This window comes from Phlebotomus papatasi, chromosome 3, assembly GCF_024763615.1.
Source record: "Phlebotomus papatasi isolate M1 chromosome 3, Ppap_2.1, whole genome shotgun sequence".
In the NCBI taxonomy this organism is placed as follows: domain Eukaryota; kingdom Metazoa; phylum Arthropoda; class Insecta; order Diptera; family Psychodidae; genus Phlebotomus; species Phlebotomus papatasi.
In genome coordinates, this window is record NC_077224.1 from 50,631,362 (window position 1) to 50,648,002 (window position 16,641).

Sequence of the window (16,641 nt, forward strand, 5' to 3'; positions counted from 1 at the left end):
TTTTAGCAGTTGAAGAAGGCACCGAAGCTTAGTGTGTAAATTTTATTGTTCTGCAGAGTGCCAAAAAATTACTGCTCAACCACAAATTTAATAGGTAATGAGAACAAGAAAGACAAATGACTCCCCAAATTACCAACCAACTCCAAACACGTCGTCACTTTTGCCACTCATGATGGAGTGTAACATTCTCAAAGCTTCATTTGCACGCCAAGTGCAACAGTGACATTGTATTGAAATTGAGGAATAATGTAGAAGAGTGAGAATTGGATAACGCAAAATTTCTTTTAATTATGCTTCATCCACCCGCTTTTGATTATATTAATTTTAGCTCTAAACGTAATTAATGCTTAATCTACTGGGAAGACCGCTAGGAGTATAAAACAGCGGCAAAATCATATAATCCATATGTAATGTGTGTATTAAGAGCCAAAGAGCAAAGAACCATTACAGTGTGAATAAATTCTGCAGCATTAAAAGCTCCACTAATGAAATTTTAATTATCGCTTTTATAGTTATTCTTGGACGTTCATCAAACATTGCATTATGCCATGACTCTTCGTGTTTTATTATTACATTTTCTGCACAAACCACGTTTGTGGTGTCATTTTGCTTTTGCTACATACCTTCCTTGCCAATTGACTTTGATGATGATGCTGCAGATATATTATGTCTTCTTCCCTTATACTTCAATTTATGTGTTCTAGATTGTCATAAAAATTCCAATAGCTTTTGCCATCCTAGGGGCTACAGTACCATCTATAATTGCATTGATGGGGCAAATAATTGTTCATAGATCTTGTTGTAAAGGGACATATGAATAAGGACGCTAATTTGTCTAAAGGAACATCATCATTGCAACATTATGAACATTATTATGAAAATATATATGTTAAAAAACAATTTTACTTGACTGTGCTTCGTTTAAAACTAATTTTCACGAGTAGAAAATACAAAACTGTAATAATGCTATATATTAAAATATTATTAGTTTGGAAGGGAAAAGGTATGGAAGGTACCTAAACTATATGTTGACTGAAATTCCTTCTCTGATGTACGGTGGAATTCAGCAGCTGCCAAGAGCTCTGGGCAGATGATAAGGACAGACGGGTTCAACAATTAACAGGGCTAACAAATGTCGAAATGGTTGTCCTCTCTACAAGTTTCGAAAAAAGCAAAACTAAAATTCTCATTATCCAAAAGGATACTTTAAAATGGAAAATACTGAACTAAGAGTTAATTGAAGTGTTCAACTAATTAGTCAAAACTTTAATGGTCCCAGCAGGGGAATTTTCTAACAGTATGACAATGTCATATGACAAATTTATAATTTTTTATGTGGGAAATTCAGCAAGAGTGTTCGAAAATGTGACTCATACTATAATGATTGAAAAGTTCATGGAACTTATAATAGCCATTCCATGCTCCTGGCTTTTAATGTTGTCCTGCTCCAGAACTTAACGACGAAAATTGTCATTTGACATTGTCATATTGTTACAGAATTCCCCTGTAGGTCTATCTACAAGCCACAAGTTCAATCATGTAATCATATTTTTACTGCTCGAACTCCATGAAGAGAGCAGTATATAATCCCTAGATTTTTTCATCCCCCTCCCAAATTTCCACTTTCCATTCTCCAGAGACCACTCTTCGTAACAAATCTTCGCATTTCAGACGATTTCTGAGAAATGTCGTCACGCTGCTTGTCCTTCTGTCCGTCTGTCTATCTGTCCGCCCGGTTGTCGCCAAATCTAGAGGCCAAACGGTTAGAGATAGCGACTTGGGACCTAAGGGTGACCCTTCCATAAGTCGACCCAATCATCCCCTATTATTATTAATCGTATTGATATATTTATTACAAGGTAATCATTTTTACGATGTCATATCTCGTGTTGGAAGGATCTGCGAAGCCCATTGTAGACAGCCCAGGAGCGCCTTCCCGTAGTGTGGTGAATGCTTCTTCCATGCTCCCGGAGTTGTTGGGCGAGGCGGTGCATTTATATTACGTTATATCACAGTGAAAATGTCTTTTTCTAAACATTCTGATCTTTGCACCGTGCGGGACTCGATCTCACAACAGTGAATCGAGCCGGGGAATCGATCCGCCCAAAAGCCAACGGTCTTGCCTATTGCGTCACTGATTCCCCTAATCATCCCCTCATTTTCCCCTACCCCTTCCTTTCCCTCCAAAAACTATCCCAATCTGCAAAAAATTACTTTGACTCAAAAATGACTGGTTTTTGGTGTACAAGAAATGGTCAAAAAGATTACTCCTAATTGGAATCTCAAAAATTAGTCGTATTCGTGTCGTATTTTGGTCACAGCATTACTCAAGATTGAATTAGTAATATTATCGTTATTTTACGGTTCAAAAGTTTACTCTGTCATGCAGTGACAAAGGCGACTCCAAACGATGGTATGTTTTCGTACAAAAAATGACGCGCCAAAAACAATGCATTTGACGTCCTTCTCTAGCGCATAGGTACGAAATCGACGTACACACTTTGAATGAAAACGTTAAGTGCACTTCACAACTTTGTATTGCACTACCACCGTATACACTTTTCTCTCAACAATTCTTGACATTTTCTATAGTTTTCTACTACGTTCTATGTAAATTTTCCTTAATTCACTACTCACATTTGCGAAGATTTTTGCCGTTCGGCTATTGCTGAATGAGGCATCCGACATGTCGAAAATTTTCCAACTGAATAGCAACAATATAAAAAAAATCTTTTAAAATTTTCACAAAATAGGTCTTTTCGACACAAAATTTTAATCACAGGACTCTCCAGAAACTGGAGCAAACTCTTGAACCACAAAATTTGATTTTACAAAAAAAATGTTTGTATGTTTATCATGCAAAAAATTGACTAATTTTCACTTAACTTCTGTTGGCACTGTACTTTTTCGAATCACAACACACATCTCTATACAGGGAGAGCTTTTCCTCCCAATGTACACTATTATGTTGTTCAGAAAATACGCGAAAATATCAATTACTCAGGGGAAGAATTTTTTATAGGGACACTGGAAGTTACTGGAAGTCGGCGTCATATTTTAGTCGTGAGCGAGTAATTTCAGAGTTATTATGACGCCAAATGACTTCCGTAATTACCGTCGTATTATTCCCCACTTTCCGTCATTCGACTCTCTGACGACCGTCATAGGACCCGATTTTGGAATCCAGAATACATACATCCGACGGTAATCTTACTCCAAATTGCTATTTGGGATGCGATTTTTTTTTTCATTTTTAGATATGTTTTAGAGATTACCTAGGTGAATAATTCAACATGTGTGAAAATACCGCTGAATCATTAAAAAAAGGCTAAACAGAGCGCATTTATCAGGCGAATGGGGTCATGTTTTGGCTCATTGGAAAGGCCTTGGATTATTCGACAATCGGTTTTGAATCGGTAATGAACCAGTTCATACCCGATAACTTATTTTTATTTGATATTCAATTATATTAGTCCTATTTTATTTTGGGTAATGTTTTGAGTGATTTTTAAATCCATTCAAATCGGTTATAACCGGTAATGAACTGGTTATGAGCAGATAAGTAATTTTTGTTCGAAAATCGTTTTTATTACTCCTAAAATTATTTTATAGTATTCTTCGAGTGATTTACAAATCGGTTTAAATCGGTTGAGAACCGGTAAATGGTAAAAGATGCGAAAGTACTTTAGACGAAAGTCACGAGTTCGAGCACTTCGTAAAGCCTGGGACGCTTTGCCACTCCTTTTATATATTAGCAGTTTTGAATTGATTTTAAAGCTTTTTTTGTGTTACTTCCAGTACACAATGACTTATATTTTCTAAACATTTTTTTGAAACTGCCTATTAGTGTGGGCGTAAAATGAAAAAAACTGTAAGTTAACTACTTTAAACCTTAATGAACATAGAATAGAGCCTCGCTATAGGCCATATTTGGTTCCGGATTTGACACTTGGGTCGCACTATAGTCCATGTCATTTTTTAAAATTATCAACGACTTTTAGTATTGAAATTGCTCGACGGCTTCCACTTTCTCTGCGATTGTGGTACTTGTCCTCGCTCTTTTCATTTATGGATCACAATTACCACAACTACTCAAAAAAGTTTGCCAAAAATATTAAAATATTTATGACAACATTGTATGTCGCGTACTAACACTGAGAGAAATCCGAAAAAGTTAAAATAACATTCCGGAAATGTTAATTTCACCCTGCAGTATTGATCCGAAATCGGTGTAAATAATACCCTTTTTAGGTGTATTAGGGGTTAAAGTTATCCTTTTTTCATGTTAATTTTACCCATTTTACCCTTAAAGAGGTGTAAAATTAACATTAAAAAATGTTGATATATTTTTACACCTAAAAAGTGTTAATGTTATGAGGAAAAAATGTTAATCGCACCCTCTTTTTTTTCTCAGTGAAGGAACATAACCTAACTTAAAATCAGTCTTTTGAAATCAACGCTCGATAAATTGTGGACTATAGAGCGATGAATGAAAATGGAGAATGAAAAAAATGTATTTTTGCCTAACTTTTTTTAAACAATATTAATGATTTATCGGTTCGTAATCTGTTAGTATAGATTTCACCTTGTCAGTGATTCTAAGACCTTTTTGACGAACTCAAACTTGTCCTAATCAGTCGAAAAGTACGTTTTTAGAAGCTGTTTAAATCTTTGAGCTTGGAAAACATGATTAAGAATGAATATAGGCATTTCAGAAAATTATAGGTATTAAGATGTATAAAGTCTCTGACTTTCTTGGTAGAGTGTGGTCAATAAAAATTCCTTTATATTTTTTTAAAGGAATTTATTATTAATCGTATCGGGATATATTTGTTACAATTCAATCATGTTGCCGTATATCCCGTGTTGGAAGAATCTCCTGATTGTAGGCTCAGGAGTGTCTTCTCCGCAATGTGGATGCTTCTTCCATGTTCCCGGAGTTTTTAGGCTGAGGCAGTGCAGTTTACTACGTGTTATATCACAGCGAAAATGTCTTTTTCTAGATATTCAGATCTTTGCACCGGGCGGGACTCGAACTCACAATCTTGCTCACAACTGTTAGTCAAGTCGGGGATCTATTATGGGCTTCAGACTTAAGGCTCAGCCATATAACTCAAATTTCTTATCATCCTTAACCTTAAACCTTCTTATCAATCTTAAATGACCTATTAGGTTCTCAAAAAATAATAAAATTACTAGCTATTTAGGATTATGAGACCTTCGGGAACTGGGCTAAATCTCTAGTCTGAAGACAACTTATCCGTCCAAGGGTCAACGGTCTTACCTATTGCGCCACTGAGATCCCCATTTAAAGAAATCATTCTTATTACCATATAATGGATTGTTTCGTAAAGCCTCGGAATTTCTTATTGATTTAAGAAGAAAGCAAGAAGATGGGACAATTTTAGTGAATTGAGAGACCCCTTTCTTTTCTCATTCTCTCATCCACCATCGACATGTCATCCACCATAATTACTTTTCCATTAATCAATTATTCTATTTTCACAAAAAAAGGAGAAAGAACCCTTTCCTAGTCTTATATTCATCTTTTGCAAAGTGTATGATTAATATCACTCTCATGTAAGACATAGTCTCGATGTTTTTCCACCTCTTGAATATCTCAAGTATTCTCTATGGCAGTGTTTTCCTTTTGCCACCCCAGACAGTGTAAGCTTCCCTATGCACACATAGCACCATAAAATATAAGAAGTGTAATCCTCTTTCCATATAATATTTAGCATGGGTAGTAAAAAGTGTGGGAAAAAGGGGAAATAGAGCCACAATTTAAAACTTGAATCATTTTTACGAAGGGCAAGCTCTTGCAAAGTGACTTGCCCTCATTATTGCCATATGCTGGAAGTCACCATTATTATTTTATTTTACTATCGACATCGTTATATTCTCCACCCTATAATCGCTTTAGATGGCATCAATGAAAGTGCAATTGTAATAAAAATATTAAATTGCTCCATGCTTAGTGATTTAATGGTACTCGCAGTTTCCCTTTTTCACATTTATTCTTATCACGACACTTTTAGACAATTGAAATTGCAATAGATTTTTACTATTATTAGTTTTTTTTCGGTATATTGAATATTAATGCTGAATACTTCTATACGTGATATGCTTATTCATGTGAAATAAATTCATCGAATAAAATAGAGATATTAAAAACTTGTTAAGGTTTTATAAGTTTCGTCGGAGCCACATAAAAATTCTATTGTGTGTTATTTTTTTCACCACTATAAAGTTGTTTCAATTTGCGATAAATAAAGTTTTTAATAGTTATATAATTTTTTTTTAATAATTTATGGTTCTTTAAATATGCTTTCCTAAACCTTGACATAAGTAAAACCGATATAAAACTCGTATGTTATTTAATTGTAATAATTTTTCAAATTAGTTTTAGAAATAAAATTATTTACTTCATTAGAATTATAATATTTAAAACTTTTATACTCTTTTTGTGAAATAGGTACTCTATTCAAAATCGACTTAGGATTACAAGAGCACAATTCTGCTATCTTGCAGAAAAAATAAAAAGGTATTTAAGAATCTGAAGAGTAAGGTTAGAAGTTTATAATGATTCATAAGTTAGTATCCACAAATATAGGAGAGACTGGGGCAAAAGTCACAAATCGAAAATTTCAAAATTAAATATCTTCCAAGATAAAAAGGATAGCGGCATAATTTTTTTTCCATAGATAGCCGCTATTATACCTCGTGAGTATACGTCGCGAATTTTTTATTAGAATTCTAACAATGCATTTAAAAAATAAAAAAAATCAGCTCTGTTTTTGAAAGATTTTCCTTACAGCAATTATCATCTTTTACATATTTTTTTAATTGATGTACTGGTGAATATTTCCTAAATTATTTGGATTCTATGAATACGAAGCCGCTATCCGTTTTAGCATTTCTAAAGATTCCTTTCTCCAGAAATCCTTTTATTTATAATGACCACTTAGAGTAAAAAGTAGTAAAAGATATGGGGCAAAAAGTAACAGAAACCGAAGCAATTTCTGATGTCTCACGGCGAAAAGAAACGTCATCGGCATGTGTCACCGCTTGTTTTTGTAAACAGTGATGGTGATGAAAATCAAAAAAATAAAATAAAATAATACGCACAGCCGAATTCAGGACGACAAAAATTCAGTTGAGTTTTATTGAATCTAAGATATTTAGTTTGAAAAGAACAAAAACACTTTTCATTATTTTTTGTTTTTCTTTTATTTTACACTTAAGAGTTATTTCCTCGGCAACTCTTCGGCAGTTTTCGTCACATTCATCTTACCCAATTCGCCATTTTCGCCTTTTCAGAATGGTTCAAAAGAATTGTATTGCCAAAAATAGCCTTTAGAAAACAAATTGAAAAGTGATTTTGTCGTTCAGATAGAGAAAACGCTGTCCTGCAAAGGTTCAATGGAATAAATTTCTTATGAAAATAATGTCAGTTAGGTATTTTTTTTTTAATTTATGGGAGCCCGTAATAAAGCGAATCAAATTATGATAAATCCCATGACTGATACTATTTGCCCCAGTATTTTTGAGAACGGTCACAAAATTTCGTTTTAGTACAAATACAAATCTACTTTGACAGCATTGTAGAGTGGTAAATTTCCTATAAAACTGAGCTAATTAGAAATTTCGGGGGCATTCGGGTAGCTTGTTAATAATAAAATATCCGTTTTGTGACTCCTTACCCCAGTCTCCCCTACAGAGTACTTTATCTGAATACATGGGTTATATAACCTTAAAAAATTACAAGTGAATATTAATTTTAAAATAAACAATTAGTACAAAAGTAGAAAATTAAAAATCGCAATTTTAGATTTTTCTTCATTAAGAGGAATTGCTTATAAATGAGAGTATTATAATAGTTTCCAAGAGTTTTTATTCCTGAATTCAAACCACATAATCTGACAATGTAAACCATTTTAATAAGAGTAATGTATTGTCCCTCCTTTGAAACTCCCATTCGATTTGTAAGCTTCTACTATCGATTCTGGTGGAAAGTGCATGGGAAAGGAGGGCTTCTGCAGCAAAATGGATAGCATTAAAGGTGAACATTGCTATGTAGATGGAATAATATCTCCTTGATCGTAAAAGAGCGTCACAAAGGAGTGGTTTTTTTGGCTGGGAGGGAAAGTAGAAGAGTGATTGAAGACTTTTCATTATTTCGCTCGTTGCAATTTTTCCAGCTCAAAGCTCCAGGAGAGAGAGACATAAAAACTGTGCTTTCACCGAAGAAATTTGCACAATGCATTTCTATTGGCGGACAAGAATATGAAAATTGTGTCCATTTTGACAGGGACTTTTTTTTGTCTTTTTTAACGTATTTGTCCTGTTGTGTCAAGGTAGAAAAAATATAAGCATCCCAGTGGAACAGGTGTGGGCATGAATATAAAAGGTGAATGAGATACTGCAGCATATCTAAAGCTTTCGCGTGGCAAATGTGGCAACCATCTACGTCACGTCTCATGAGCACGACTCCAGTTCTGAAGTTTGTATATTTTATTTAAGTTTGTGTATTTACAAAACCGTAAAAAATGCAATTATATTTTTTTTGTTATCATACTTCTAAGCGGAAGCTTTTGCTACTCTATTCATCAAATATTAGAAGAGGATCTTGATATTTTCATCTGTTGTAATTGCCGTCGAAATTTTATGTCTTCCGATTAAGCTCAAACTTTCCAAGAGAGTTTCTTGCAAGCCCTTTATTGCTAGAGTGAGTACAAATTTGATTTGTATAGCTCAATTTGATGACAGTGTAGTTTTTTTTTTGAAAACAGAATCGATAATTAGGATTATTGATTCGAATATGAATTTTTGAAGCCAAATCAAAAGCGCTAAATCGGAAAAATATTCAAATTTATTTATTTTTTTAAGCTTGTCAACGATAAGACTGTTCTCTAAGAAAATGTTTCAAAAACAAAACCTACATAATATTAAAAAATAAGAAATATATTTTTTAAAACTTTTCTTCATTCTTAAATGACTTATAGTACCGTTCAAAACATTAAATACACCCTTCGTGGTTTGGACCGGGAAAACGCTGTAATATCCAGTTCTATTGACTTAAATACTTTCATATATAAATCTAAGAACAGTTTAAACAAAATTTGAGTAAATACACGGGCTAAAAAAATTAAGGGAAAATGCCCAAGCTTGATACCATTGGAAGCTTCGTAATGACTAAATTTTCTATGTTTCACAATATAAATATATGTGACTCATCGCAATCATATTTTAAAAACTATGGGAAAGTGGCCAGTTTTTAAAATATTTTGCGGAGTCACGTTTATTGAGAAACATAGGAAAAATTTAGTCATTACGAAGCTTCAAATGGTATCAACCATGGACACTTTCCCCTAATTAAATTCGGATCTGTTTAATTAATATTTTCATTAAAATATAAGAAGCTGTTTATATTCTTGAATTACCTCCAAATATTATTAAAAACACTGGAAACATTGATTAAAAGTAATAACTCATCGAACTAGTTCCAGAATAAATATAGAGTTTATCGTAACACGATCGTCAAGTTTAGAAAATGAATACAAAACGATTTAAGTATTGTATATATTAAGTAAGGTACTGTAGATACATTGGTTTATTTATTAAAGTTTTTGATTATCAAAATGTCCCAGTTTCTTCATGATTACTTCCATTCATTTTAGCTTCTGGGCAGTGGTTCTAATGTCGAGGAATCGTGGAATCACCCTCCGGAAGGTCTAGTGTGCAGTATTTGTATTTTTCCCTTCTCTCCTGAAAAATATTTTTTTACTTTTGTCCTCTAAAACATTGAGGCAATCTCAAAATTAGATATTGGAAATGATTCTAAAACCATACCATTTTATCATAAGTATAACAATCAAATGGAAACACTCGAAAGTTAACGACTGATCGGTCGTACGATTCAGGAACTGATGATTATTCTGCTTGAAATTTCATCAATCTGCTGGTATTCAGGTATTTTATGGATATTGAAAGAAATCACATTTCCTAATTTGGATAACACCTTCCTGGGGACTGGAATCTTACACATAATCTGTACCTATCAAGAAGCACCTATGATCTTCTAAATCAGGATATGATGTAGATATAGGCTAGCTTCAGACCTGAGAATTAGCCATATGGCTTAACTCCCCTAATTCCTAATCAGGCATGATTTTTTTTTAGAAAATTTTTGTTTAGGTTTGGTTTATAAGAGCAAATGATTCATTAGATTTTGAAAAACCAATAAAATTTCTTGTTATTTAGATTTTTGAGACCTTCGGGAACTGGGCTAAACCTCCAGTCTGAAGTTGGCAATAGGGCGAACTTTTGCAGAAAATGTTCTCCGAACGAAATGTAGAGTCGAGTAATTGGACGAAGGACTGGCGTGACGTATAGATAGGGGACTCTCCCGTGATGGCCAGTGGATTTTAGGTCACCTCACGAAAAACACTTCTTCAATCTTGTCCAGAGCTTTCGATCCTGGATATGGACCTTCTTCAGTGGTCGACTAAACTATGTTTTTTGTACTTTATGAGGATCGTTGTTTTGTGCTAGATTGGACAGTATCATCACATTCATATTATCAATTGGTAAACTTTTTTAAAGAAATTGTTTGCACTAATTTTCAACTTTTATTAGCAAGCTTTCTTGAGGTACGGGTTTAGATGTGAAGTGGTTTGGCGCAAAAAAAAGCCAAAAAAGATTTTGGATTAACGCAAAAAATATTTAATGTTAGAATCCAAAATATATTTAATACCTATTAATTTTAATGACTACTTGCATTATGTACCACTTCCCAAGTGGTATCGCATGACTAGAGACTTGCTTTTAATATTCATGCAAACATCGGTTTTGAATGGCTATTGCGAAGTTGGAATAATGGTTTATATTACTAAGTTCTACAGCAATCAAATTGTATGTATGTTTGGCATTGGAATACCGACGTTACAGTGACATGATATGTTCTACAACCATTAAAGTCAAACAATGCAAGTTTAACAGAATATCAATAAGGGGAGGTCTACTAGTAAGCACCAGTTTTCATAATTGAAAACCTTAAATATCACCATTTGAGAGGAAATTATTAAGATAAACTCTGGACATCCCAGAAATTTGGCTTTGTTGTGAAAATTTCATAGATTCAAAAATTTAACTAAACACAATATACCGAAACTTTAGCTTCCCAATCAAAGTGGATAGTTCTCCGAGTTAGTTCTATTAAGAATCTCACTTATTTCAGAGCGATCTCGGCTTAGTATAAATTATTCGTTTATCTCATTGTCTCAACTTAGACAAAAAGAGTTTAATTAAAATTCTTTAATTTAGTACTAAAATTTAAATTAAAGCGGAAATTGGCTTAATCTCATTCAACACCATAATAAAGAGAAAAAAAATTAAAAATTTTAAATTACAATTTCCAGTACGGAAGTGACAATAAGGAAGTTTTTACGAGAGGAAAGATGTATTAGAGACTATGGAAAAGCAATTAGTATCCACAAATTAAACTAAACTTTTTTTTACGAAAAAAATATATTTAACTGTTCGTGTTTTTCTTAATTGTGCAAAATTTATTGCAAAATATAATGTGTCTACGTAAATCATATACAACAATCAAAAAGAAATATATATTTTTATAAATCATAAAAGTATCTTTCTCTAGTTGCGTGGGTTTCAAGAAAAAGAAAACTCGAGGCGTAGACTTGGTGCAAAAGAAGGGGTGTTGTTATCATAAAAGTTCAAATGAGTCTTTTGCGTTTATGTCGACCATTTCTCACCCACCAACAAGAAAATCATGTAAAATTTAAGCGTTTTTCTCCCACCAGAAGTCCCCCAGACAAATATCCTCATTGATTTCCATGTTCAAATGTGCCTCATTTTTTCCGAAAAACTTGAGAAGAAGGAAGTCCCCACTAACCCTGCTACCCAATAATGATTTTGAAGGATTGCAACTACTCCATAACCATATTTTATTCATGTATTTTTTATTTCACTTTTTAAGCTTTAGTTTAGGATATACTAACTAAGTATTATTGCTTTGCAATAGGGGAAAGTGCCCATGCTTTACACGGTCCCAAGCTTTATAAAGACTAAATTTTTCCTGTGTTTCTGAATAAATATGAGTCCGCAATATATTTTGAAAAGAGGATACTTTCCCTAGTTTTTAAAATTTGGGTGCGATGAATAGAAATATATAGAAAAACATAGGATAAATTTAGTCATTATAAAGATTGGGACCGTGCAAAGCATGGGCACTTTCCCCTAATCTTTACTCCTTTTTTTTCCTAAGAAACCTTAGTATATCTGATTTTAAGTTAAGTCTATTTTTACTTTTTTACATTCGATGCATATTGGAACGGCTAATGGGATATGTGCTTTTACAATTGTATTAAGAATAATGCGATACAAGAAAATTAGGAATATGTCTTGAATAAAGGAAAGAGACTTTATTGAACCGTTATTTATTTAAATATGAAATCTATTACTAGGTTCCCAACTAAGTTTTTAGCTTTTCTTTCCCAAAGTAAGATGAATAAGTATTTCAGAAGAAGTGCGAGAACTTTTTTATTCAAAGTACCGGTTCTTAGCTACATATTTTTGTCATTTCTCTGGCAATACGTTAATACCACGGCGATCAAACGCGAGTTTTTTTTTATCGAAACCAGTCAATTTTTTCTCCTCTTGAAATTGGCCTGGTTCAGCTCAGGCACACCATACGCTATTAACCGGAACAATTAATAATCTTAATGAGCAATATCAATCATGACATTCCTGTTCTTTTTTTTCCCAAAATTGGCCCGAGCTTTTCAATAATTTTCGGATACGTTTTAGGGATAGTCTAGGCGAACATTTCGTCCAAACATATCTATAACCGGAAAATTCGCCATTTTGAATTAATGAAGGTTAAAATTTAATCATTCTGGAGGGTCCATTTTTAACAGTTTCAGTTAAATTTGGATTTTTTAGAAAGGTATTGAAATTTCGAATCCGGCTGCATCAGTCTTCATCGGTAATGAATAAGTTAAGTATCGATAAAATTGAAAATTTTTTTCGAAAATTATTTTTTACTTAACCTTAAGTTTGTTCCCGAGCTAGAAGGCAAACGGCAAAAGATACCAATTTCCGTTCTCCGATGACTCCCGTATAAGAGTATATTATCTCGGACGGTCGTTTTTCTTTTTTCCTTATCCCCTATTTTCACCAAATCTATGTTCTTGGTTTTTCTCAAAATTGGCCAAAACTTTTCAATGATTTTCGGATGCGTTTAGGCGTAGTTTAGATGAACATTTCGTCCAAACATATCCATGACAGAATAATTACTCATTTTGAATTATTGAAAGTTAAAGTTCATCAAGCTAGAGGGCTCCTTCTTTAGCCGATTTGCCTAAATTTGAATCTTTTTGAAATTTACAACCCAGCTGTATCTGTCTTAATCGGTAATGGATCGATTAAACACCGATATAGATAGCACTGCCTAGAGTTGATTTATCGTTGGCTGTGTGGATGTCACGTGATATCCGTTACCTAAAAAAATAAAGGAATTTATACAGTAGAGTCTCCTAAATTCGAACGCTCGGGGGTATTTTTGACATTTCTCAGCTCCCAAATTCGAACGATTTTTTCAAAACTAACGAAATTTGTGTGAGAATAAATTGTACTTTGAATCATATTCTCGTACTTTTTCGCAACCTTCAGTGGTAACATACTTCCTTTTCATTTTATACAATAATAATGTATGTAAACATTCAAGAAGAAGCACATATATATGATTTTCTTTCATATAGAATACGAGCTTTCTAACATAACCTCACAATTGACATTTTGAATCCAAACGGCGTTCGAATTTGAGAGATTCAGATTTGAGAGACTCCACTGTACTACCTGTAAAGGAGGATGGGGTAGTTTCATGCAGTTAAACTTTTTTTTCAAGACTCATTTGCTAAACAAGTATGAGCCATATTCAGATAAGTTAAATCCCGTTAGTTTCTGTTGGGTATTGGCTATCTAAAAATTTGTAGTGCAATTCCTAAATAATAATTTACTACACCAAAAATTTTGTATTTTCGAAAGTAAAGCATGAGTGAAACTGCCCTTACACTCCCCTACCAAATTTATCTTACATCTATTTTAATTGCAGTAAACCTAGTAAAACTTTAGCTACTTTGCTGACGTTGCATTCAAGATATGCAAACAACATTTTTTATGAATTCTGTGTCTCTACTTGTATGGCGCCAATTGGGTAAATAAACATAAAAAATAAATAAAATTGAAAGAAAATAACAAGAACCTCTTAATGGAGTTTTATCTGTTGATTAGCATTAGTCTACAAAACTAAATTAAAAAAAGAGGTTTGTTGTGTAATGTTTCTTAAATTTTGTAATATAAATATATATTTCTGTTTTTTTTTTGTATTCCTTGTCGTTTTTCAACTTGGATAATCCTGAATTGAAAAAAAATAATCTAATTTGTGTAGTATTTATGTTTACAATGCTCTTAAATGTATTTCTTTTCAAAATAATTGACTCTCTTAATATTTAAAGACAGAGAAACTGTTGAAAAAGTACATGCTTAAGCACCTGAGAACATCATCAACAACATTCAGTACCTCTAATTGTAGAAGCACCGTGATACTGTCAAGTACTAGGGAAATGTGAATCATTGACAATGGTGTGAAAAGATTTAAGTACCAAATGCTCAAATGAATGGCACCAACGATGCACATGATGTTATTCTGTAGCGCAAGACAAATGCCAAGAAAATAATTCAGCCTCAATTTTGTCCCTCCATCAGCGTCCCTGTTCCAGGTCTCAAAACAGAACTGGAGGAAGAGATTCTGGAACAAAACATTCCCTTGTTTGCATACAAGAAATACTTCGTGTGTACTTTCACATAATACTTTTGTGTTGGTCTCAGCAGCAAATATTAGAGCCCCATCTTACATCCTCATCTCCTTGGTTTTTGGGAACGGGGATTGAGTGTGTGTTTAAATAATTAACAATGTTTGCCGGTTGGTTTCTCTCCTTTCGTTAATATTTGAAGAGGCAAATTTATGATTGTCTTATGCTTTCCTCTTCCAAAAGCCTTACTTTATGCTATACATCGTCATTGCGCAACGGAGGTATCCATACTTTGAATTCTGGCAAAGGAATTTTTAAGGGAATGCTGTTCTTAGAGGCATCCTGCAATTTTTCTTGCTACAGTATGTGGCAATCAAACTGCATCCATTTTCGTTAATAAGATTTTTTTTAATTGGACCAACTAATTACTGTGCCACAACTAATTACTTTCAGGAGCTATTAAATGTTATGGATAAGCATTCTTGCAATTTCTGCCAAATGCCGATTTTAATCGGACAACTTAATTTACTACATTTTGTTACGTTATTACACAAATGAGAGTGCAAAATATATCTTCCAATAACATAATTGTATCGAATGCAATTTAAAACGAAAATAAGATTAATTGCAATTCAATTGAGACTATTTACGTTGCAGTTAAAATTATGATAGCGAATTTATTTTTAAGAGTATTATTGACATGAATTAACACATTAGTGCGATATAAATACTACAAATATTGATGATACTTAGAATGTACATATGTATTATAGGGCAAAGTACTCTCCATTCGACCGTTCATGCCTTTGAATAATGTTAATTTTCTTTTTATTTATATTACGAATTTATTTATAATTATGTGATAATTTATGTAAAGCCTCTTAGGAAAAATAAAAGGAAATTCACATTATTCGAATGCAAGAACGTTCAAAGGGAGAGTACTTTTCGCTAATGGATTCTTTTTTGGATTTAATTTTTTACAAACGATGATTGTGAAAAGAAAAAAAATTATTGAGGGGGTGCATCGGGGTCATATTATTAATAAATAATGAAGCCTTATCAGCAAATGGGTTTACTACTACTTAAAAACTACTTGAAAATACCAAAATTTTAATAAATTTTAATCAAAAATTAAATATTAAAATTTTTTTTTCTTATTTTTCAAAAAACTCGAAAAAAGAAACTCTTATTTATCAGGAAATATAGCACTACAATAATACTACCGATATTACCCACATGTCAAAATATTAAAAAAAAATTAATTTGGCATTTTCGAATTTTTTTGAATTAATTGTTAATTGTAAGAATTTGAAAACTTTTTGCTCACTATTAATTGTATTAAGGTACAGAGCATCATCAATCAGAGCAACTGACACTCAAATCGACCGACGGCTCGGAATATAAAACGAATAAGTCGCGAATGTCCAACTTCACAGGAGAGCGAATGCAAGCTGAGATTTTAGATGCTGAGTATAGGATTTTTAAGATTTAAAATCTATATAACTTTGGGAAAATGAACTTTCCGGGATAATATTTACAGGGGAGGTAGAGAGTGTTAAGGAGTACGTGAAACATAAAAAAACAAATTTTACAAAAAATCGACTTATTCGAAATCATCTACTTTTATCCAGAGCGGTGACACGAAAAAATTCTTGCCTCCACCCAGGATCGAACTGAACACCTCTTGTTAGCTAGACGAGTATTAAAATTGAACAAAAAGTTCGCAAATTCTCAGAATAAACCAAAAATCCATGGGCATCATGGGCTGCCGGCTCAATTGTACACACGATACCGTTCTCAAATCCCG

The 16,641-nt window shown here is 33.0% G+C and overlaps 1 protein-coding gene across 1 annotated transcript in view; it reads left to right on the plus strand.

Moving 5' to 3' along the window:
* Positions 1-16,641, plus strand: part of LOC129807209 (mucin-2) — a 51,912-nt gene that overhangs the window by 19,410 nt on the left and 15,861 nt on the right. The gene's annotated exons all lie outside the window — the stretch shown is intronic.